The sequence below is a fragment of the Plectropomus leopardus genome, chromosome 24, assembly GCF_026936395.1.
Source record: "Plectropomus leopardus strain MGB_pleo_1.0 chromosome 24, ASM2693639v1, whole genome shotgun sequence".
Lineage (NCBI taxonomy): Eukaryota > Metazoa > Chordata > Actinopteri > Perciformes > Serranidae > Plectropomus > Plectropomus leopardus.
This window is the reverse complement of record NC_142199.1, coordinates 7,726,958-7,750,328: the sequence shown is the minus strand read 5'-3', so window position 1 is coordinate 7,750,328 and position 23,371 is coordinate 7,726,958. Positions and strand designations below refer to the sequence as shown.

Sequence of the window (23,371 nt, the reverse complement as noted above, 5' to 3'; positions counted from 1 at the left end):
TTTTGTGTTTCTTTGAGCTATTTTTATGTCTTTTTTTTGGGTAGTTTCGTGTCCCTTTGTTGTCATTTTGTGGTTGTTTTTGTAATTATTTTGTGTCTCTTTGTAGCAATCTCTTATTTGGTCTTTTTATGTCTCTTTGTGGTAATTTTCAGTCTTTTTTCAGCCACGCGTACAGACATTTTGACTGCACAGGTCAAACTAAATTCTTAAACGACAGCTCAACTCAGTTAAGTGTCCATGTAACTGTGTTTGTTTTCCATGTGGCACACACACAGGCAGAAAAATATCCACGTACACCTGTGTGGACACCTGGTTACCACCAATTTAGTTTTTTTCAAAGGAAAGAAGGGAAGAAAGCATCCTTAATTGTTTTTCCACCCTTTCTTTCCCTCTGTCTTCTGTGGCAGATGAGGAGCCGGTGCTAATGTCCCTCTTCCATCACGCTCCTCTCCAGCTGCAAAACACTGATTGGAGCTGGAACCGCCTCATGATTGCACTCTCTTATAGAGAGTAAAAAAAAAAACAAAAAAAACAGAAAGAAAGGAAAAAAAAATCCTCATTTAATTCTGCCTATCTCTTCCTCCCCATCTTCTAGTGTTTTGCGAAGTGGAAATTGGAAACGCCCCGCAAATGCGTCCGGGAGACATCCCAAACCGAATCGAGGTGCCATTACCCCAACGGGTGAAGCACAGTGGGGCTGAAAAATCTCCGGCTTGCTCTCTCTCGCTCAATGATTGTCTCATCAGCGGGAGTAATTTGGGTTTCTGGTTATCGCGTCATTTCTGATGCAGACGAGGGGAGAAACGGGGAGAGACGTAATTACTTCTCTCAGCAGACGGAGAACAGATGAGGAATTGGGGAGTAATTAATAATCGGCTTGGTACCCTACTGGAGTAGACGCTACCTCCCAGCACTGCCGCTGCCGCCACCTCCTCTGAGACAGACTTTACTCACTGTGAGAAACGAGTGGGAACATACTCCGCTAGCAGCCTGATGGATCAGCAACAGGCATTTCAAAGAGAGAGAAAGAAAAAGAAATGAGATAGCAAGGTAAGAGTGAGAGAGGCGGGGGAGGGAGCAAGATGAGATGGAGGAGTGATAGGAGCTGAGGAGAGAGTGAAGATGGGGGATGAAGTGGATGGATGGTGAGGGGACAGATTGGCCTCGGCTTTAGCACACCTGAGAGGCGAGGAGATGAGGAATGAGAGAGGATAGTAGCTCACAGGTAGGGAGTGAAAAAGATGCAAGCTGAGTGCACGCATTAACCAAAAAAGTCTTTTGATGAGATGCTGTCAAATGGGCCTTTTCTGAGTCACTTTCCAGCTCGTGCGGAATAAATCAAGAATATATTACAAAAGGATACACTTCTCCTTTTCTTACTGACCGTTTTCATTTCCTCACCTATGTTTGAATAATGTTTGGCTCTTCCGCTCCCATCTCCGGCGTGCATAGATTATTCTGCGGAGCTCCCTGGTAACCGCATTCACAATGCCGCCAAGGCTTCCTATCTTATCTTCTCCGTCTGAGGCGTGTCGCTTCAGCCTTGACAACACATTAGCCTGCACTTTACTGTCGAACAGGCCTCTCTTTCTCTGTTTTTAACCCTCTCACTGCAAAGTGCCATTGAGTAACCCTAACCACTAACCCTAAGTGAAACTGATCCTTCTGAAAAAGGGCATCCTTCAAATCTTCAGTTTTCTTGTACAGCGTTCAGACCCTTTTCATGAGTATTGAAATCTTGGAAACATAAAGTCCTTCAAAAGCATGCAAAAAAAGGCAATTAGCAACTTGGCACGAAATGTCTTGCAAATTGCAAAAAACAATATCAAAGGTGACAAGAAAATAACCTAAAACTTTCGACAGTTTCATTAAAAAAATATCAAATGACTTAGGATAAATATTAAGAAAACTAGAAAAAAATAGCAAGACATAAGACCATGAAGATTACCTGAAAATTAATCAATAAAATAACATAAAAACACGCATAAAAAAGTAAAAGAAAGAAATGACCCGAAAAAAAGTACTTAAAAACATAATTCTGTGACATATTATTAAAGTATGTAATAATGATAATAATAAATATAGTTTTTTGCTATTTTTTCTCTTTTTTCCCGAAATTATGTTACAGAATTATTGTTATTTTTTGGGCACTTTTTCCAAGTTTTCTTTCTTTCTATCTTTAAAAAAAAATTAATTAAAAATTTTAAAAATTAAAAATTTAAAAATGCAATTTTCTTGTACTTTTAACTAATTTCTTGTTAATTTGGGGGTAATTTCCCCTTTGATCGCTCATTGCCGTTTTTTTGTTGGAAGAAATTAAGTCAATTTGCTCATGTTTCAAGGCGTCTCAAAGCAGCACAAGAAAAGTAATGTCACTCCAGGTTTCCAAGGGTTAAAACCCACTTCTACTCTGCCATCTCTCACCGAAGTTTGTTCATCTTCCCATTTTCATTCAGCACCACTTCCTCCTCTCTGTCTCCCCTTCTGTTTAATAAGATCTTGGCGGCGGCAGCGGGCGGCGTCGTGTCTGGTGTCGGATGCCAGGAACGGAGCGAGATGATCGGCGCTTGTCAAAATACAATCTGGAGGCTTAGGTGAAATCAACAAGATGAGAGACGCTATCTGAACGGAGAAGAAGAAGGCCCCGCCGATGATGTTTACCTGTCTGTCTGGGGGTGTAACACACAAAAAAACACACGGGTAAATACACACATGAGGCGATGGTTATCTCCCCAACAGAAGCGCAAATACAAACCGATTGCTATCAGGCACAATCGCATGCAATAAAGTACACACGGTGGACATGCATATCCATTTAGCACATATGTGAACACACACACACACACAGGATGGTTATCTTCCAAACAGCAGCACAAACAGAGATAGCAGTTACACACACACACACTCACACCACAATTGACCATTTTCACAGTGAATCTTCTTGGTGAGATATGGTGATGAATGTTAGTGCTCCATCGCTGCACTCTAATATTCAAAGACAATACATAAAGGCTTACTGAGGATCGGCGTAGATAAAGCCGCAGTCGGACAAAAGGCAGCACCGGTGAAAGGTAAATGAGTTTGAGTGCACTGAAGAGGCTCGCATTGTTACAGGCCCGTACCAATCAATCACACTCATCAGGGTCTCTGAGAGGGTTTATTAACAATTCAGGAAGCAGCCGGCCCCATTTTGACCATTAGCTGATTCCTGCTCTCCCGCTCAGTCTGTCTACATCTATTTTTCCGACCTCGCTCTTTCCTTCTCTCGCACGCGCTGCAGTCTTTAGCCGCCATTCTTTCCGCCAATCAGGAATCTGTCTGTAGATCAGGGCTTTTCTAAATGGGAGATGATGGAGCAAGTATGATCCTCTGCTTTCTCTTAGTGCTGCACTGTATTGTTTCCACACACAAAAAATACATCCTCTGGCCTTTTTTGCTGCAACTGTACAGAATCTGAGGAATATAGAAACACTTTTCCACCAGTGTGATGAGCCAAAAAATATCCTGTATGACTTTATAATGAGAAACCTTCTTTAAATAATGTCTTAGTGTCTAAAAATAAAGACTTATGTATCTCAAAATAATGAGGAAAAGGGGAAAGTTTCTCTTTGCATTTACATACTAAATTGTTATTTAGAGACAATTTCTCATTATAATGACTTTTCAAACAGGAATTATGTTAAGATTACTCAGAGATGATTACTGAATGACCAAGTTGCTCTCTTGGTGTAATTTCAAGTCACTCTGACCCAAGTGTTTACTGAAACTCACAAAAATACTGCTTTAATCCACAAACACAAGCAATCTTTTATCAAGTGTGTCTCTCTGTTCAGCCTCCTGGTTATGTAGCTATTTAGCTGGTGTTTTGCACAGCCAGTTCTCCTATGGGTCATGATGATGACGCCAGGTGTGGTTGCTAGGCAACTGGTGACGCAGCTGACTGCTAAGCCTGTAAAAAATGCGCAGGTAGGGGTTCGGGAGCCTTGCTGTGAATACACTCCATCAGGTAAGAGGAGGTCAGCCTGTGTTTGTTTCTCTGCCTCCTCTTCTCATATCCTCTATCTGTCGACAGCACCTGTGGAAAGCAGCTGGCTGCTAGCAGGGTGCTTTGCATCGTACACGCGAGGCAGAGGGGGCTGGTTAAACCCGCTGGGGTTACAGGGATGTTTCACACCATGACAACAGTCAGCGGCCCCGGTGCTGATGCAACTGGCCACATGGGACGCAGAGGCAGGAGAGCAGGGGGAGGGGGAGGCTGGGAAAGGTGTTTGCATGAGTTTGTTTCTGTGTGTGTGTGTGTGTGTGCACTGGAAGAAGTGTATTTTTTCATAGGTGAGGTGCCTGCATCTGTTTAAGCAGAAAAATCGGGGGTGTCATTGTGCGATATCAGAAGTTTAATTTTAAGAAATAAATAGTATATTGAGATAGAATGAATATATGCTGAATGTTTGAAACACATTTTGTTTTTGTTTTATATTAACTTATTACACAAGGTTCAATAAATCTGCTCCACTTGCAGCTAAAGATGTATTTTTGCATTGGTAGCGGTTATTACAGTTATGCTCATTGGTATTTGGTTTGTGGAGAAACCAAAAACTAATTAAAAAGTGGAAAAATGTGCAAGTGTTTTAGCTCCAGCTAATATACAAATATATTTGTTTTACTCAACCTTTCCTGTTTCAAAATAAAAACCCACTTACAATGTTTTTGTCTATATAATCCCTTCAGTTGTTAACAAAAGGCTTTCTATTCTGAAATATTTGCATGACCATGTTGTTTACAACACAGTGGCATGCACAGCTCGGCTTTTAATTGTGGAAATACAGTAGCTACAGTAGCAGGCAGATCTGAACTTAGACCTGAAAGTCCACTGAAAAAGTGGTGATGTGTGATGACTTGGGATGAGAATGTGTTGGATTATATCGAGTCATGAATTCTGGAAAGAGACATTATTTTAAAGAGTAAGAGACAATATTAGGTTAATTATATACATAGTTCTCCGGAATTTTTTTGCTAGCTTTAAAAAAAAAAAAAGAAAAAAAAGAAAATTCTAAATCTACTTATTTCTTACATTTTGTGACACATTTCTTGCCAAGTTGCTTATTGCATTTTCCCCCATGCAAACCAATTTTCTCAGGGTCTAGAGGTTTAAATACTTAGTAGGTAGGTAATAGGTTTAATACAGAACAAGACAAGTGATGTCGATCCCAGTTTAACAGGGTTAAGACCGTTTCAGAAATTGAGCTTTATGCTGTGTTCCATTCAAAGTCAGAGGTCGGAATTTCTCTGTTGAAATTTCCAACGTCCAAGTGTTCAGGTGCACAACACCAAAGTATTACTTTAATTGAATATGTGCAAATTGCTGCTGTCGGGTGCAAACCTCCTATCTCCACAATGTATGTTTTTTAGGAATTAGAAAAAACGGTGTGTTTTTAAAAAGATCCAACAGAGATAGATTTAGTCACAAGCTTTTTAAAATACATTTCATTGGTTGAGAAATAGTAAAACCCACTGACAGTTGTAGAGGGGGACCAATAGAATTAATTAATTTAAAAAAACAAAGAAAATAGTAAAATGTGGAGATACGAGGTTTGTGCCCAACAATGATGAAATATACTTTACGCTGCCTTTTAGTTGATCTCTTACCATGTACACTGTGCGCCTCAGTGGCTTCCATGAATGCTGCCATTGTTGTACGACATCAGACACTGAAGTCGGGCTTCATGGATTTCCCAGAGTTCACAAGTAGAAACTCGGACTTTGAGTGGCACTCCATTGTACTTTTTCTAGTAGGAGGTGGGAATATGTTGACTTCCGAGTTGTCTGGAACAGAGTATAAGCAAATGAGAAATATTTTAAGTAACAGGCTCACTAAAAGCTAGCACCCTCTCTAGTTAATGAGGACTGCACACCTGCACAGGTGTTCTCATTTTGTCTGATTAGAGCTGTGCTCACATCGTCAGTCTGTCCACACAGTCCCTCAAAGAGGACTAATCAGCCAAAATAAGAGACAACACCTGTGTGAGTGAAGGACTAGTGTGATAAGGCTTAAAGGTAATGAAGAAGAACAATCTAAAACAAATGGTAAAACTATGCTAATTAGTAGTCGAATTTACCATCCACTGTGGCCTACTGCAAAAAAAAATCCTTTCCGGGATGGAGCTGGGGCCCACTCGGGATGTTCATCGGTCACTGATGAGCGCTCTCCACAGGACTGGAGCAACAGCCACTGAATTATTGAACACAGCAGCGTCCCTAAGGTGAAGCGCTGCATGGAAGTCTTCAGTCTCCCAGCCCTGACAAAGAGAGAAGAAGGCTTGATGAAACATGGTGGGATGCTTACAAGCCATCCGTCACGGTGCCTCCCCGCTCACACAGAGGCGGGATTGGATTTCCGGCCAGGGGGATTTGTTGTGCTGGGGCAGGGGAGCGAGGATTGAGCAATACTTCAGCAAGATGGGTGTGATAAGAGAAGCCATGATTGTTTCCAGAGTTTTCGAAATCATCATGAATTAACATTTTTTTCAAGAAAATCCAAAGCACATGTCCAATTTTTCTCTTATATCTGTGGCATGTGTGTGCAGGCTGTATGTGCAGTGTGTGTATATTTATTCCTGCGTGTCAGCGTCCACATTATTGCTTGCATACATGTAAGTTATGCGCCTGAGCCCGTGTGTGTTACGCCTGACCCAGCGCACCAGCAGTAATACCATCAGAGCTCTCCCGCTGAGCACCTGTTTTATGACATTACATAGCCGTGATCCTCCAGCTGCATATGAAACCTGATAACAAGCCACAGCCTTTGATTTACCTGCCAAAGAGACAGGCTTTGGGCTCATGTTGTCGGTAAGAGCCGGCTCCACTGAAATCAATTGCTAAATCTGCAGCCTAATGGTGTGGTGAGGTAGAGATATCACATCAGATAATGTAGGCTTGTTGTGGAGGGTGAATCTTATCGTGCTTATTGTGTTGACACATGAAAGCAGGCAGGGTGATTTGAATTATACAGCATAGGTTAAAGCTGTATATTCATGAATTGCAACAATTGTATTTCTTGATTTTTTTTAAACCAAGGGGATCAGTGAAAACCAATTTACACACAGATTTCATACAAACAGGTTTTGGGACCTTTCAATAGTCAGTGTGTTGACTATCTAACTATATTTCATATCATGTTTATTTTTCTTTTTGCATGTTGCTTTTGTCCTGCAGCTTCTTAAACCTCTTTGACTCCATGCATGGGTGGATTATGAGACAATAATGGGTACAGATCTGCAAAGAGCCCCACCACCTTTCCTCAATAAGAGCAAAAAGTACAGATTTTGTGATGGCTTTGCATCTTTATGTAGTCGTTATGCATCTTTTTCACGGTTTTGTGTCTCTTCTTGTGTTCTTTTTTTTAATCATTTTGTGTCTCTTTGAGGTAATTGTGTGGGTTTTTTTGTCATTTTGTGTCTACCTGTGGTTATTTTGTTTCTCCTTGAGGTAATTTTGTGTCTTTTTAGGTTATTTGTTTCTACCTGTGGTGGTTCTGTGTCTCCTTGAGGTAATTTTGTGACTTTTTCAGTAATTTTGTGTCTTTTTTTAGTGATTTGTGTCTCTTTGAGGTCATTTTGTGTCTTCTTGGGGCTGTTTTATGTCTTTTTGTAGTTATTTGGGTTTCTGAAGTGATTTTTAGTCTTATCAAGGTCATTTTGTGTCTCTTTTTAAGTTATTTGGTCTTAAATAGTCATTTTATGTCTCTAAATGGTTGTGTTATGTCTCCTTAAGTAATTTTGTGTCTTTATTTTGTTGATTTGTTTGGACATAAAACAGACATTGCCAGTTCCCTATTACAAAGTCTGTGTCTTGTCCGATTGAGCCATGTGTGAAAGGAGCAAGTAATTGTCCAGACAATTCCCAGCAAGCTAGTTGTTGATGCACTTCCAACATCTTATAATTAAACTCGTCTTATATTTGGCCCCTAAAGTATGATTTTAAATGGCTAGCACTGAAGAGGCAAACTTTTTTTGTTTGCAAATGTGCAGTTTCAGTCTGACAACAAAGAAGTAATGTCTCGGCCAGTGATCATTGATCAGTATGCCTGTTCTTAGAGGTTTTATGTTGAAGACTTGCCAAGCCCAACAGTAAGCCAAAGTTCATCCCCCATCTCTTCTTCTCTCTGAACCCCTGGTGCCTGATTCTCAAGCTGCAGGATTTGGTCTTTGTGGGAAAAAGCTCTGGAGAAGCGAAGGCATCGAATCTGACTGACAGCTGGAAGGAGACAAATCGTGAACGGGCCGGGCAGACTGGCAGAGGCGGCACGACACAGAGTTTGACCAATTAATCGTCACCGGTGAGGTTTGAGTCCTCTGGGCTTTTGGAGTATTTCAAAGAGAGTTGGAGGTTAATGTGCATCTGTGGAGAACACAACAGATAAAAACCTCCTCCACTGGGTGCACGCTGAAAATCAATGCTCTGCTTGGCTCACCTCAGTTGGATTCTTTTTTTCAAAGCTGCTTGGCTGGCAAGGTGGTCAAATTTTTTTTAGTATTACTGCCAGAAAAGTTTGCTATACATCACACTTTACTCCCACAGCAGTGATATTGAATGCGCATTACATTTGGGATGGGAATTGCTTGCCGCTTTGAGTTATATATATTTTATAAGTCTATCGGGTCGTGTTTCGTTTCCCAAGTCTTCAAAACGGCCACAGAGGGAACAATGTTAATTCTTAATGATCATGTCTTTCTTTCTTGCTGCACATACACTCATTTTGTGGTCTTTGCTACAAGGAGTCTTTCCCATTCTTCTACTATTCTGTGGGGAATTTAGACAGCCATAACTTTTTCCTCTGCCACATTTATGTGCCATCCCTTTAACAAGGCCAGTGGCCAGGGAAACAGCCAGCGAGGAGTCCTGGGTGACATGTTGGCCACTGCTTCAGGCATCGTTAGCAGAGTCCAGGTGGAGAAGGAAGGAAAGGGAGATTGGAAATAAGGGAGAAAGGAGAGGCAAGAACGCATAAAGGAGCTGGGGGAGAAGGTGGGGAACACAGTATCTCTGGAATGACTGTAATTTCAAAGGTGGTAACAAACCAGGTGTGGGAGTAGCATTAATCAGCCTAATGAACATTGTATCATTACTTACTTGGGTTCAAATCATAGCTCAGTGCTATAAATGTACACCTTAACAAGGGAGAACAGGACATAACATGTATAAAAAATAATAAATTATTTTGCAACACAATTTGAAATATTTTAATGCCCTGAAAGATAATTTAAGGCTCAGACTCAATCACAGACAAAAATAGCTTGATAAGAAGATTGCTGCAGCATTCACACTTATATAATTTGCACTTACATAATTTATTTTCTTGCTAAGCTCTAACTTCAAAACAAGAAGGAGAAAGTAAAAAAAAAAAAAACTGTTTATTGCTATCCAATGAAAACCTTGTATCTCCAAATTTTGTTTCTCATACCTTTTCACGTTTAGGTCATTCATTTCCTTTGAGAAAATCTTAACACCTTTTTAAAATCTTGTCAAAACATATTTGAATATTTTATTAAATTTCAAAAAGCTGATGTTTGGAGATCCGTGGATTTCACTTACAGGATGGATGGATGACTGAACAGGCCTACCAGGCACTAGCCCAGGGGTCCAAAGAGACAAAAACAGACACATTTATCTCAGTGAGAAACAAAATCACCTCAAAGAGAACTGAACAGCTACAAAAAGACATAAAACAACCATAAGAAGACACAAAATGACCACAAAGAAATGCAAAGGAATTGCAAAAAGACACAAAAATGAGACAAAAATTACATCAAAGAGACACAAACCACTCCAAAAAGACACAAAACAATCACAAGGACGCACAAAATGGCCACAAGCAGAAGCAACCCACAAAATCTGGGTGTCTTGCTGCTATGTAGGAGAGATGATGGGGCCCTTTGCATATCTGTGCCCAGGGGCCTATTGTCTTATAATCCGCCCATGGGTATCATGGTGTCACATTGGGAGTCAAAAACCGGCTTTGTTTTCACATTACTGGCCAGAGAAAAGGGTTGCGACCCATGTCAGGCATTTGCACCAAACAATGCGAGAACAACTGCACATGCATGATAACCATTTTCACCGCTTTGTTCTTTTACAGCTGCCAATCTCCCTCTGCACATCTATAGGAGACACATACATCACATAAAACGCACACATACACACACTCGCACTAGGGCTCTCTTTTCTCCCTCGTCCAGCAGTGTTTTCTCAGTCGAGAGCAGAGGAAACAGCATGATCTAAATAGCTCATTAACTTTTGATGACTGGGTCCTTTGGCTGTAGATCTTGAAAGCAAACGGGAGCCAGACTCCTTATGGCTATTGATTCAACACCCCCCTCTCTGCACGTCCCAAGGAGGGCTACCAGGGACTCCAAATTATTCATGCCAAGATCTGTGCATTTGTTAATGACTGATTGGGACAGTGTGTGTCCTGCTCGGTTTAAAAAGCACTAACCACACTTTTTACAATGCCAGTAAAAGCTGAAATATCATTGGTATGATCACACTGACCATAAAATAACCAATAAGAGCAAACTAAAACTATTACTGAGCAATATTGATCCCTGCTTTATTTGTTGTCTCAATAAACAATGGTATTAGCATTCAGTTTTCAACTTGTCCCCAGTCTCTTTGGCTCATGAGACCTTAAAATTAAGCAATGTGTATCTATGAAACTATGTTGCACAAGATAAAATCAGATTGGTCTTAGCTGGTAAAACTGTTGTTTCAAGTCTTTTAATCTGGGCAAGTAGGAAGAGACTGCAGTGTCAACTAGAAAATGCATTTTCTACAGAAAATGCATGTGGATGCTGAAATGTTTTCAAAAGCATTGCTGAAAAGCGAAAATATAAAACAAACTGCCTAAGAGATCTGAAAATCTGGCAGAAATTAAAGCTGAACTGCATTACCAAAAGAAGCCAAGAGCTGAAAAACATTGCAAGTAAAGCTGGAAGCTAAACAGTAATACAGTCACAGTTAGATGTTGACATTAACTGAGAAGGCTGAGAGAATGCCTCATACTTCAAAAAGCCAAAAAAAGTTGAATAAAAAAACACTGAACACAAGCATAAATGACTTGAAGAGTCCTTAAAGAGCATTTCATGTTTTGATATCTGAATGGTTTTTGATCTGAAAGTATGAAAGTCACTTGACAGAAAAACATACCGAAGAAGAATAAGAAATCAGAATAATAAAGATTTGGATCTCAAGAGTGAGAAAGCTGAACTCACAAAATTAAGTCACGCATATACGCCTCTCATTTTTCACTGATGCAACACACCTGGAGATGGTACAAGAGCAACAGTAGAGATGCATTTGTGCAACCAGGAGATGAACAGTTGTTTTATTTGTTGTTGTGGACTATGTAACACTGTGAGAACTTTGCCATTCACCTTTTTACCCATAAAATAAAACCAGAACTGCCTACATCAGGACAAAAGTGGGCTGACCTGAAGAGCCTCTTAATAAGACATAATAAGAGTCAAATTTGCAGGGTCAGCTTCTTAAGTTGCATTAGATGCAAAAAAACACAAAGATCAGCACACTATAGCTCTCTTAAATGCAATTTATATGCACATTCACAAATTACATTTCATGCTAATGCTCTTCTTCAGACTGGTGGAAGGTTGGCCACATGTTTTTTTAACAGTGGTAAAACATTTTGAAGGGCAAAGTTAGCTCTGGTAGATATGTGTCACTTCGAAAACTACTGAAGCTTTCATCAGTTTGCCAGATGTTGGCTTCACCATCAACACTCTCCTGCGGCCTCCTCGTGGTATCATCATAGCTGCCATATGTTGCCCTCAAACGGGGTCATGTTTACCATGTTCACAAGAAGAGTCCATATGACTGCCCCCTTTTTGTGGTATTCATGACCTAAAAAGTGGAACATTTCTGAAAGAGCTGTGACATGTTTCCAAACATTTTTAGGAATGGCAGAAGCCATAAAGTTCATTTCTTTCAGTGAATGACAAATTTATATAGTGTAATTTAGTCAGATATTTTTGTAATTTTGTTAATATGTCTGAAAAATGCTGATATTACCAAAGGGCTCACCTTTGCACTTGTGATCATGTCTTAGTGTTTCCTGTATTACGTCACCCGCTCGCTAGCTTGCTTAATAGTTGGCCAAGGTGGCTTCTAGACGCCAGCAGTCGCCCTTGCCTAGTAGCAGTTCTCTCACAAATTAACCACTGCAGCTCTAAGCATATCGTGTACACGACTTCCCATGTTGTGACTAGAAGCTCATAAGTTCCATTTGAAGGCAATAGACCCAACATGTATTCACATTTTTGAGAAGGTGAGCAGGGTCAATTTAATTGTATAAAGCAGTGTTTTTACTCAAAAGCGTCTGCGTATTTCAGTGTACAGGGTGGACGTGTGGAATCTGTTGGGTGATGGGCTGAAACGAAGCACAAACATAAATCAGTTTTAAAAACTATACAAAAAAAGATTTTTTTGGCAGGTATATGGATGAGGAAACACTGGCATTGGTTGTATTTTGAAACACTGGCGAATATTTGGATTGCAAATAAACCTGGGATAGTTTTTCATTTATTTAATTGGGTGGTAAGTAAACTGGGAGTGGTTGTTTGGGAATTTGTTGAAATTATATATGAGTTAAAAGAAAAAAGTGAGAAAGGGGTAGGGATTTATAAGTTTTACTTCTACCTACTCTTTTCCGACACTGTACTTGTTTGTTTGTAGAATGTTTTACTTTTTGATTCAAAGTAAGTTTTATTATCATGCAGCACAAACGTGGAATAACCCTCCAGATGATGGAAGACAAGCCCTGACTCTGACCTTTTTTAAGTCAAAGATAAAAAATTCTTTTTTTTTTCTACCTATTCCTCCCACAGAATGACTGCAAACTTATTTTTAATCTTGATTTATAATCATTTTAAATAATCGTTTTATCTTTGCACCTCTTGTCTGCACTTTTCTATTTTTAATGTTAGGGTTAAATCATTTAGCAATTAATTTCACCTTTTATATCTTTTCTCTTTACTCTTTTTTCTTTTTTGCAAATCTGTATCCTTAAATGTCCTAAAATGGTTTATATTTTATTGCTTTGTAAAGCACTTTGAATCGCCCTGTTGTATGAAATGTGCTATATAAATTAAACTGCCTTGCCTTTATGCACAACTAGAAATCTAACTGAACTTTATCTAGTATTTCACAAGCAAATAGCAACATTACAAAAAAGACCAGAAAAAAATAAGATTATAATGTTCTGTAATCACCCTAACTATTAATGCTAATACTAACCCTCACAATTACCTTGTGACTCTTTGGGAGTGTCCTTAGCCCCACTGAAAGCCACTTTTTCTTGGTGTTATTCAGTAAATCTACAAACAAGCTAAAAAACCCACTGGAATAAATATGAGCATATATCCACTTCCTCAGTATCCTACTCATCTGGAGCCGATGAACTTCCTATGAAGCTGTTTTATTTCCTGCATCCACATTTGACTTTTAGCATTTCCAGTTCTTGGACCTTCAGTCCAAACTGGCTGGCACAGAGCGCTCCGCCAGTCACAGTCTGGACAATAAGCCCAATGTTGAGGTTATTTGCATGGGAAAGGGAGGGGGCTAATGCTTTTGTTGGAATACTAAACGGAAGTGGTGTATGTAAATTTGGATTAAGCGGATAAGGCCCCTGTCAGCTTCAATAAGTATTGTTGCCATTGTGTGTGCGAGTGTGTATGTATCTGTTTGTGCGCGAGTGTGTTTGCATGTGTGAGTCGATGGCTTTAGGCTAAAGAAATGCATATAAATGAGCTCTTTACCTGCAACTACCACTTCAATTAAAGGTCGCACTTAACTGTTTTCATAGGGGACACTGAAGTGTGTGTGCATATGTCTGTCCATACATGCTGGAGGCAAAGACCAAACCGCACTTTCAAATCACACCTTGAACTGCTTGATGACTGCAAGCCGACGGGGCTCCGTGTCCGAAGATGATAGTGCCGCTCTATGACTCAACCTATATCTGGCGTTACGTTTCCAGCATCACGTTCCGCGCGGTGCCAGGGGAGAAAGACCGAGGGACCAAGGAAAGCACTGATAAGGCGTGGAGCTGGTTGTGTAGAGGGTCAGTGCTGCGGAGAGATAGGGCAGCTACATGGCAAAAGGAAGCCAAGCGTGACCACTTTCTTACTCTTTCACTCATCCGCTTTTCCTTTCCGTCTCTCCGCCCCTCCGGTCATCCTCAATATGGCCTTGTTATCTCACGCAGCACTGATGGTTGCTGTGTGTATGACTGTGTGTGTATCTTGTGCTCCTATTTGTGTATCAATGCGTGCATGCTGGTCTGCCATTTTGTCATTTTTGTGTACAATTCCCTCTAAACATAATTTTAACCAAAATCAAGGTCTGCAACAGCGAGCACACAGCCATCTTTTCAGCATGAACAAAAAGTACAGATGAGACGAGGTAAAGCCCCTGCATCGATTTTATACCCACTCCACGGCTGCAGCTGTCCTTGAATATAAATGACGGTGTTTCAACCCACTCCTCTCTGCAAGGCTCCCAGAATTCTTTATGGCTATCACAGCGAGGATCTCCCTCATTTTCTAAGCTTACCCAAACCTGCTCCTCTCACATCCCCACAGCAACCGGAGGATAGACCTCGACATCTGCCTCATCACTGAAACTCATTTTGACGCCCAAGAGGGAGGCAAACTAAGAGAGAATTTGATCTGGGTGAGTCTCTGGGAGCGAGTTCTCTAATCTTTCCTCCACCAATCCGGCGGGGCAGGGACACTTACTGTACAACTCACTCATCTCCAGTGGCGGCTTTGATTCTCTCGCTCCTCTCTGCTGATTTCGCATAATCACACGGTAATGAGGTTGGCTGCGGTGCGCTGGCGTGGCCCCGGTGTGCGGCTAGCTTGTGCTCGCATGTTAAGGGGCTGCAAAGGAGGTTTTAGTTAAGAGGAGGGAGGAGGAGGAGTCGGAGGCAGAAAAAGGTCCCCCTTACTTTGCCAGCGCGTTTGTTAGAAACACAATTACACAGGCGCACAGAAGCATACCGGGGCTCCACAATGATTTCTCCATTCTCCAGCCGGTGGAGCGGCTAATTTCCTTAGCAGCTAAGTACTTATAGATCGCTCTGTAACAGAAGCTCGCGACAATGGAGCCGAGCCCATCGGACGAGGGCCATGTATCGCATGATTGTTCCTGCCTCATATCTGCCATATAGTGAAGCTTGTTCTCATACAGGGGCCACATTACCGTGTTACACACTCAGCGGGTAAACATTCAGGCTGGGGGTCTGATTCTCTGAAGAGTAAGTGTTTGTGGAGTTTTCTGTGGCCTGAACAGAAATACAAGGAGTGGATGAGATGACAGGAACACCTTGAAATATAATGCTATCCAATGCAACTTCAAGGCTAAAATACTGAATTTCTATGGCATTTACAACAATGATAAAACTGGCTTCAGTCCCAAAAGTCAGTGGTGTAATTGATCTAATTCAAGGGCACACCATTTGTTTCGACATTGTAGGGGTGAGACATCGGAAACGGGGGGTTTGGGGGTCCTCCCCAAGAAAATTTAGAGCATCAAACACTTAATTTCTTCTATTTTTGTGAATTTTTATGCACCATTCTGTACCTTTTCTTCATCAGTTTGGGAGTAAATGTCTTTTTTTAGAGAGATATTAGCACATCCAGCTATCTCAGATGCAGGTGCATCTGGATCTTCCGCAAGATTATTTTTGAACACTCTTGATAGTACTTTTGAGTTCTCTTAAAAGTGTTTTGGAGTTTCTGAGCATGAGCAGTGTGCCAGATCTTCCTTTCAAGTCTCAAAGGGGTAAATGTCTTGGGACTGGGGCTGTTCAGAGACCTTCAGAGGGGCAGGTGCCTGAAGTTAAAAAGGGGCACATGGAACAGTATTTTAAAATACTAACATACAGCATTATCTGTTGAATTATATTATCCTATATTAAGAATATAAGATGCCATCTTACAACAAACCATAACACAACCTTGAAAAAAAAACCTTTGGGACTCTGAATGCAAATAAAGACAGAATGCAATGATGTGCAAATCATTTCTAACCTATATTCACTTGCATACAGTCCAAAGTCAAGATACTTGATGTTCAAACTAAAAAACTTCATTGCTTTTTGTAAAAATAGACTTATTTTGAATTTGATGTCTGCAACATCCCAAAAAAGTTGGGACAGAGACATGTTTACCACTGTGTTACATCACCTTTTCTTTTATCAAGACTGTTTTGAAAGTGAAATTTCTCTCTGAAGATTCACAAGCGACCCTCCAAAATATAAAGATTGTCTGTGTGGAAAAGTGGACCAAAATCCTGACATTGCAAACAAATGCTGCTTTTATGTGCATTTTTTATAGAGTCCCAACGTTTTTTGGAATCAGGGTTGTTTGTCATTGTTTCTAATGAAATTGGAGATGATGTTATTAATGTTTAAATTTGAGCTGCCTTTCCATTTAAATTTCTTAAAACAGATGACAAAAAATCACATGAAATTTGATATCGACATTGTTGGGGTTATCCCTAACAACCCTTAAAAAATTTCACATTTGTTGGGGACTATTTTACAGCAGTAAGGACAAGGCGTGTGGCATTGACTTCACATAAACTAATGTGCTGACGTTTCATGATATGCTTTTTGGACAGAAATGACTGACATAGAGGAATAACCTATATCAGGCTTGGGATACACAGATGATACCTAAATTGACTGATGTTTTGGGTGATTTTCTGACCTATTTATGTCAAAAACAAAACTACAGAATATCACAAGCCTTATCTTTTGATAAAAATTTTGGATAATGATACATTCTGAATGTGAAAGTTTTCTCACACATGTTCTAAATTCATTTAGAGGGTTTTTCCCCCCAAAAAAGCTACGCGTGCATTTTTGGAATAATGTATTTAATGACTGACTGAAGTGACGCTGTGCACATGATATTACATCCCTGACAGTTTTATTGTATTATAGTCAGTCTCAAGGTGGCTTATAAATAAGTATTACCTTCATGTCAGCATTTATTTAGTGCATGTCCTATTTTACAGATGGTGTCTCTCTTATTTCATCAACTTTACTTCAGATGCACCCACATCAGTGAGAATAGGAGTCTTGTGGTTTTTGTGTGCAGATCCCGGAACATCACAAGTGCCAGGCGTCACACTGAGAGTGGACACGAGGTGACGGAGCGCCGCGAGCTACTGTCAAACTCTGCAGGGGGTGTCGTTTACCCATCATGCAGTGTCCTGAAAAGCAAGGCATCACCAGTCCTGTCATTAACCCTTTACATGTGGCTGCGTCTCAGCAAGCACACATCGAGCTGCTTGTCATTTTGGCCTATATAGGGGCCGCAACTGTAGAGGGGCCAATTTATTGCAGTGGTTTAAGGGACTTTTCGCTATTTATTACAGGAGGGGGTGGCTGGGGTGTGATTTTGTTTTTCTTTGTTTCTATTTTTAGCTTGACCCTCCCTAAAGCTACAAATATTTTTCCTCTCTCGAAGTGATGAAACCACATGACCATCCCTCGCTTGATGAAATGATGGACTATCACTATTATATTTTCACTATTTTCACTATTTTCCTCATAAATGATGTTCAAGGACCATCGGAAATGTGAAAATCTGATTCTGGCTACGATAAATTGTGTATATTTTGTAGTCTTTATGGGGTTGTCTGTTCATCCATCAATTCCATTATTTGGAACTTGATATCTCAAGAACAGCTTAAGGGAATTTTACAATATTTGGCTAAAATGTCCAACTGGACTCAACAACAAATTTTGGTGGTCATAGGTTAAAGGTAAAAGCCACTGTGACCTCTTCTGTCTCATTCTTGTGAATGCGACATCTCATGAATGCCTCGAGGGAATTTTTTCAAACTTGGCACACGTCCAGTTGGACTCACCGACAAACTGATTAGATCTGGGTCAAAGATGAAGGACACTGTGACCTCATCGGTCTTACATTTGAGCTTCGAGGAAATTTCCCCAAATCTGGCACAAACGTTCACTCAGACTCACCAATGAACTGGTTAGAGTTTGGAGGTCAAAGGTCAAGATTACTGTCACTTTGCATCTTTCTCATTTTCATAAATGTGATATCTCAAGAATTTCTATTAATTTGTCTTTCCAACCCACAGCTAGGTTTTGGGGTTCAGGGGGTATTTAAAATAAATATGAAAAACAGCATTTAAAGTTGTATGTCCCTCCCTGAAGCAAAAAGAACAAACATAAGTCCCTTCCCAGTGCTTAAAAACTTATTTGACATGCCTCCCTCATTTCTGCACCACCTTCCTCCCCTCTCATAAATAACTAATGCATTTCAGTAAGTCTGATACTTGTTTTGTGGCCACATGGATGGCTCTAGTGAGATATTGGTGTATTAGTCAGCATCATCATGGATTTTTTTCAGCTTTTATTGCTGTCACAATCCACCAAATGTTTCTGAGCATCATTACCTTCTCACAAACTTTAAATGACATTTTTAATTTAAAATGCTGAAGATCCATCTGTTTTGTGCAGTTTTTCTGGCTGTTTGTGAAACATATTGTTGTGATTTCTGAATGAAATATGCAATTTGCAATAAAAACTAAAAGCTTGACTAACTTGACAGCTCTAAGAGGATTTATACAAGCCTCCCACCCAACTACACACACACACAAACACACACACACACACACACACACACACACACACACACACACAGAGTCCAACCTACCCTACTGACCTGCTTTCTCAACACAGCAGATGTACATGATGTTCCTTCACCCTCTTTCTTACTCTTCGCCTTACATACACACATACACACACACACACACACACACACACACACACACACACACACACACAAACCCATACACATACAAACACACACACACATAGAAGAGGGGGTGAAGAGTGGAGAGGTCTTGTGGGTACTCATCACACACACTTGACAGAAGCAGTGCTCTTGGCAAGGAGGAGCTACATGATATATGAAGATGGCCATTTTGAGTCCGCGATCACACACACACACACATACAAACACACACACACATACACACATGCGCATGCGCACACACACCCCCACACACACATACACACACAGCTCATCAGCCCCCTGCCCTCCAACCAGCTCTTGAGACACCGATGGTGACATATATGGAACACATGCAGACTGAAGCCTCTTAAATATTCATGTCTCGTCTGTGCTCCTGTACATCGCCGTGCGCATCACAGACAGCACGTGCACGTTTGTGTGTGTGTGTGTGTGTGTGTTTGTGTATGGCTATACATTTGCAGACAGATGTCAGTCTGGGCTCGTGGGCGTGTGTGCGTTGGCTGTGTATTAGTACATAATTGTGTACTTACTGTGCAGCTGTGAATATCTACCGTCCCACATTTCAACTGTGAGCTGCAAAACTGCGCAGTCTATTGTTCTTACACCATCTAAACTGCAGAGATATCAATTCTGATTTCGCAAACTCTGAATCTTATTCCCATAGCAGTCTTTTTACTTAAAGTTTTCACAGCAGATCATATTACAAAAACATATCTATGAGACAGACTGTAACCTCAATTATGAGATTACTGTGATTTCGGATGATTTGAGTTTCTTCAAAGTTATGCATCACATGCATACAACCACGATGGTCTCTGGAAATCTATATATTTGCTCTGTCTACTACTGAACATTACTGTTTTCCATTACAATGCACCAGTTTCAAGCTGTCTAGAATTGAGAATTGGTATTTTGAAAGAAGGAGGATTGCTGCTCTAATCAAAATGTCAAAATGACACCAAAAAAGTCTTGAAACAAGTTTTAATGGAAACAGGTTGACTTTATCTGGCTGCACATCATGAATGTCTTTTACTTGGTTCAGAAATTATTTTCTGGAACCAACAAAATAAAGGAGGAGGACAAGACATGTATTTGTATGTATGTATGGTCTGCTGCACCATCTGTGTAAGCTCTGCGCTTCGAGGGGTACACTGAACGACCGCATGGTGTATATATTTAAAAAGTGCTCCTAATGAGCGGTCCAGCTCCAAAAATGGAAAATCTATTTGTGGCAGCAATTGTTTTAATGATGGCAGACTGCCACAAATATATTTGGGAAACCCTGGCAGGGGGAAAAGCACACTAAACCTGTTTGCTACACAAACCAGCTGAGTGGCAACAGTCCACATAAGGAGGAAGAGAAAGAAAATGGGTAAAAACATAAAAGGCATTCAAATACATTTCTCAGACAGAAATAATTGCCATGCATTAAGGAGAGTGTTCCTGACTGGTATATATGGTCCTAAATATATTCGCTCAATTTCCAGCCCACTTGAGGAAAAAAACAGGGACGTTGTTGCGGCCCCCGCCGCTATCACAGTGACCCATCTCTGCTTTAAGAGCATCCTACAGGCCTGCAGTAATTCCACACATTGTTTTATCTATGACTTTGGGTATGAATCCCCCTCTACAACTTGCACTCTTCTCAAAATGACCTCTGGGTCCATCCGGGTCTTTACGAGACGCCGCTTTAATGAAAGCCCTCGCCTCAAGTCTATCTCAATGCTGTAATGTATGGTCGAGTGTCTGGGCCTATTTGCCGTTATAACACTTGAATCTAATCAGAGGATAGGCCACTTTTAGAGTGTTTGGAGAAACCACTTGTGCCCACAGGCAATCAACACCTCATCAGAGGCCCCCCTCTCATGTGGAGAGAAGGGGGCACGGGGCCCAGGAGTGAAGAGCACAATTTCACCTCCTTGTCTTTCTTCCCCTTTCGTCTTTCTCCTGAACCCTTTATTGTGTTTCTCAATTCCAGTCTTGTTTTTGTGGAGTAGTTGCAAAAAATAAAGTGGTGTAAAATGCATGAAACAGGTGCACAGTTTATTCCTTTGTGCTGATTTTAAACACCATCACTTCCTAATTGTATTTGTCATGACGCCAAGATGAGTCGTCTGCAGCCAACAGTGCTTATCAGAAGCGAATGACATGCAGCAGCATTAGAATCATTTACTGAAAACTACTGTTTGGTTTGCGTTCAAGTGGGATCACAGCACAAGAAATTGGGTTTTCCATTTGTTTTGTTTGAAAGGGAAAATGATAGCGGCATCATATGATAGCAGCTGCATCAAAAAAGGGTTTGATTTGTCATTATTTTGGGTCTTGTAGTCATTTAATGCTTGTTTCTAGTCATTTTGTATATCTTTGCAGTTATTCTGTGCATCGTTGTAGTCATTTGTATGTTCCTATCGTCATTTTGTTGATATTTTGGTGGTTTTGTGTTTCTTTGTAATCGTTTTGTCTTTGTAGTCATTTTTTTTACTTGTTAATTTTAGCACCATTTTGCAGGCGAAGGCCTGTGTCTGTCGACATGTGGGGTAAGCAGTCAGGAGTTTGGGCTGTAACATGGCAATAGGGTCTGAATAAAAGCGACATAGACTATAGATGCAGCTGCAGCTCCATAGTTGTGGGATGAGCACTTACTGCAAGCTCTAGTGGGAGAAATACTGTACAACCGGGCCCAGAGTCACTTCACGTCTGCAGAGGGAATTATCTACGCTTTCCTCCATTGTCACCCAGTAGCAGTGCATATCTCCACCCCGGCACATTGATCTGCTTCTGAGACATAACAGAGGGAATGTATGATGTCGGTTCCCTGTGAATACTCTTCCACCTGTTTCCCCACGATTCCCGTCAAGAGAGACAGACAGAAAGAAAGCGGGGGAGAGGGTGAAAGAGGTAAGAGTGAGAAGAAAGGAGACGTAATACACACAGACACAGACACACTAATGATGTTGTCAGACAGCCTTCGAGTCTTTGAACACACTCCCAGTTGTGTTTGCGGGAGCGCCTCTGCATGCACACATGTGGACTAACACATCATTGTATTAGACAGGCACTCCATCACTGTCAAGTGGCAAATTTGGAGGGAGAGGCAGCTTCCTGCAGTTGCAACAAATCTCAAAAAGCCCTTTTGTGTCTGTCAGTCGAGGAGTCTTTCATTTTGACGGCAGAGAGAACCAACAACATCAGACTTAACAGCGTTCTTTTCATCTTGCCTGGGATAAAGGAAGACAAACAAACCGGTTATGTTCTCCTCCGTCTCTCTGTCACGCGGTCCAATTTTTTATAGGAGCCACGTAGAGATGCAATATTAGACCCGCTATTTGGATCAAGTGGGATTATCTGCTGGTTTTGCATCTAAAGTAGCGTTTAGTGGTCATTATGTCACATCGCCATTGTTGTGTGTTTCAATCACACACACTGTGCTAAGTGTTGGAGATTTTTAGTATTATCAAACTGAATAAACAGTATTTTTCTATGACACACTTTCAGTAAGCGCTCCAGCTTACTGAGCAGAACTTTGCCCCTTACATACTCCCTGTAATGTTATTCATGACCTCGCTGACTGACACATTAATCAAAAGCACAATCTACTGTTATCCGACATGATCAAGTGTACGGCTCTTTGTGTCAAATGCGCCGGCCGCCTGATGTAGATTGTATAGTTTAATAGCTGCACTGAGGACAGGGACAAGTAAACATAATCAGTTACAATGATGGCATGCAGCTCACACACTGACGGATGAGTATCTGCTGAATGAGATGAGATGAATTAGTCTAATGCTGCTCCCACTACTGCTACTTTTACTACTAATGCTGCTACAATTCCTATTGTCATAATTGCCACTAAAATGGTGCCATTTTCACAATAACTGAGGGGTTCAGATTTGCAGAACACACATGTGCCACTGATGTAAAGATGTAACGTGAACTGCAGCCTTACTAGCTCAGTCAAATTGCCTCATCAAAACTGAGGAGTTCAATAAAGAAAAGACAGGGCAGAGAAAGAGCAAAAACATGGAAGGAGTAGAGAAGCAATGGTAAAATCTCTGGCCTATAAAAGAGTGAGGAAGCACCAGGTATAGCAGGCAAAGTTGATTGTATAAAAGGTGAGGAGCAAAGTATTTGAACAAATAAAACCTGCTAAAGCAGGTTCCATTTTAAAGCTAGAGTGAAGATCGGGGTATCATATGAAACACTGTAACATGTGTTTGAATATCTCTGCATGCCGTGCCTGTTGCACACCTGAAAATGTGGACGGATGGATATAATCATGTGTGCATGAAATGCTGAAATACAGTGTTATAGGTAGTAACAATGCTGGTAGCAACATATTATAAGGTGCACAAGTGCACATAGGGCAGGCAGGCAGGTGGATGGATTGCAAAAACAACCAAAAAACAACCACAAAGGTCTGGAGTTTGTGTGGATTTGAGGTTTTGTTTCCACACCTTACCAGGAGCCTCTGCTGTGTACATAATGTGTCATTCCACTATGTGCAT

General features: G+C 40.8%; 1 long non-coding RNA gene across 1 annotated transcript in view; it reads right to left on the bottom strand.

Moving 5' to 3' along the window:
* Nucleotides 1–5,652: 5,652 nt before the first annotated feature.
* Nucleotides 5,653–23,371, bottom strand: part of LOC148185482 (uncharacterized) — a 50,160-nt gene continuing 32,441 nt past the window's right edge. The window contains exons 2-3 of the long non-coding RNA XR_015775943.1: nt 6,117–6,296; nt 5,653–5,823 (exon numbers count right to left, since the gene is read on the bottom strand). This is a non-coding gene — a long non-coding RNA (uncharacterized LOC148185482). The remainder of the gene's footprint in view (nt 5,824–6,116; nt 6,297–23,371) is intronic.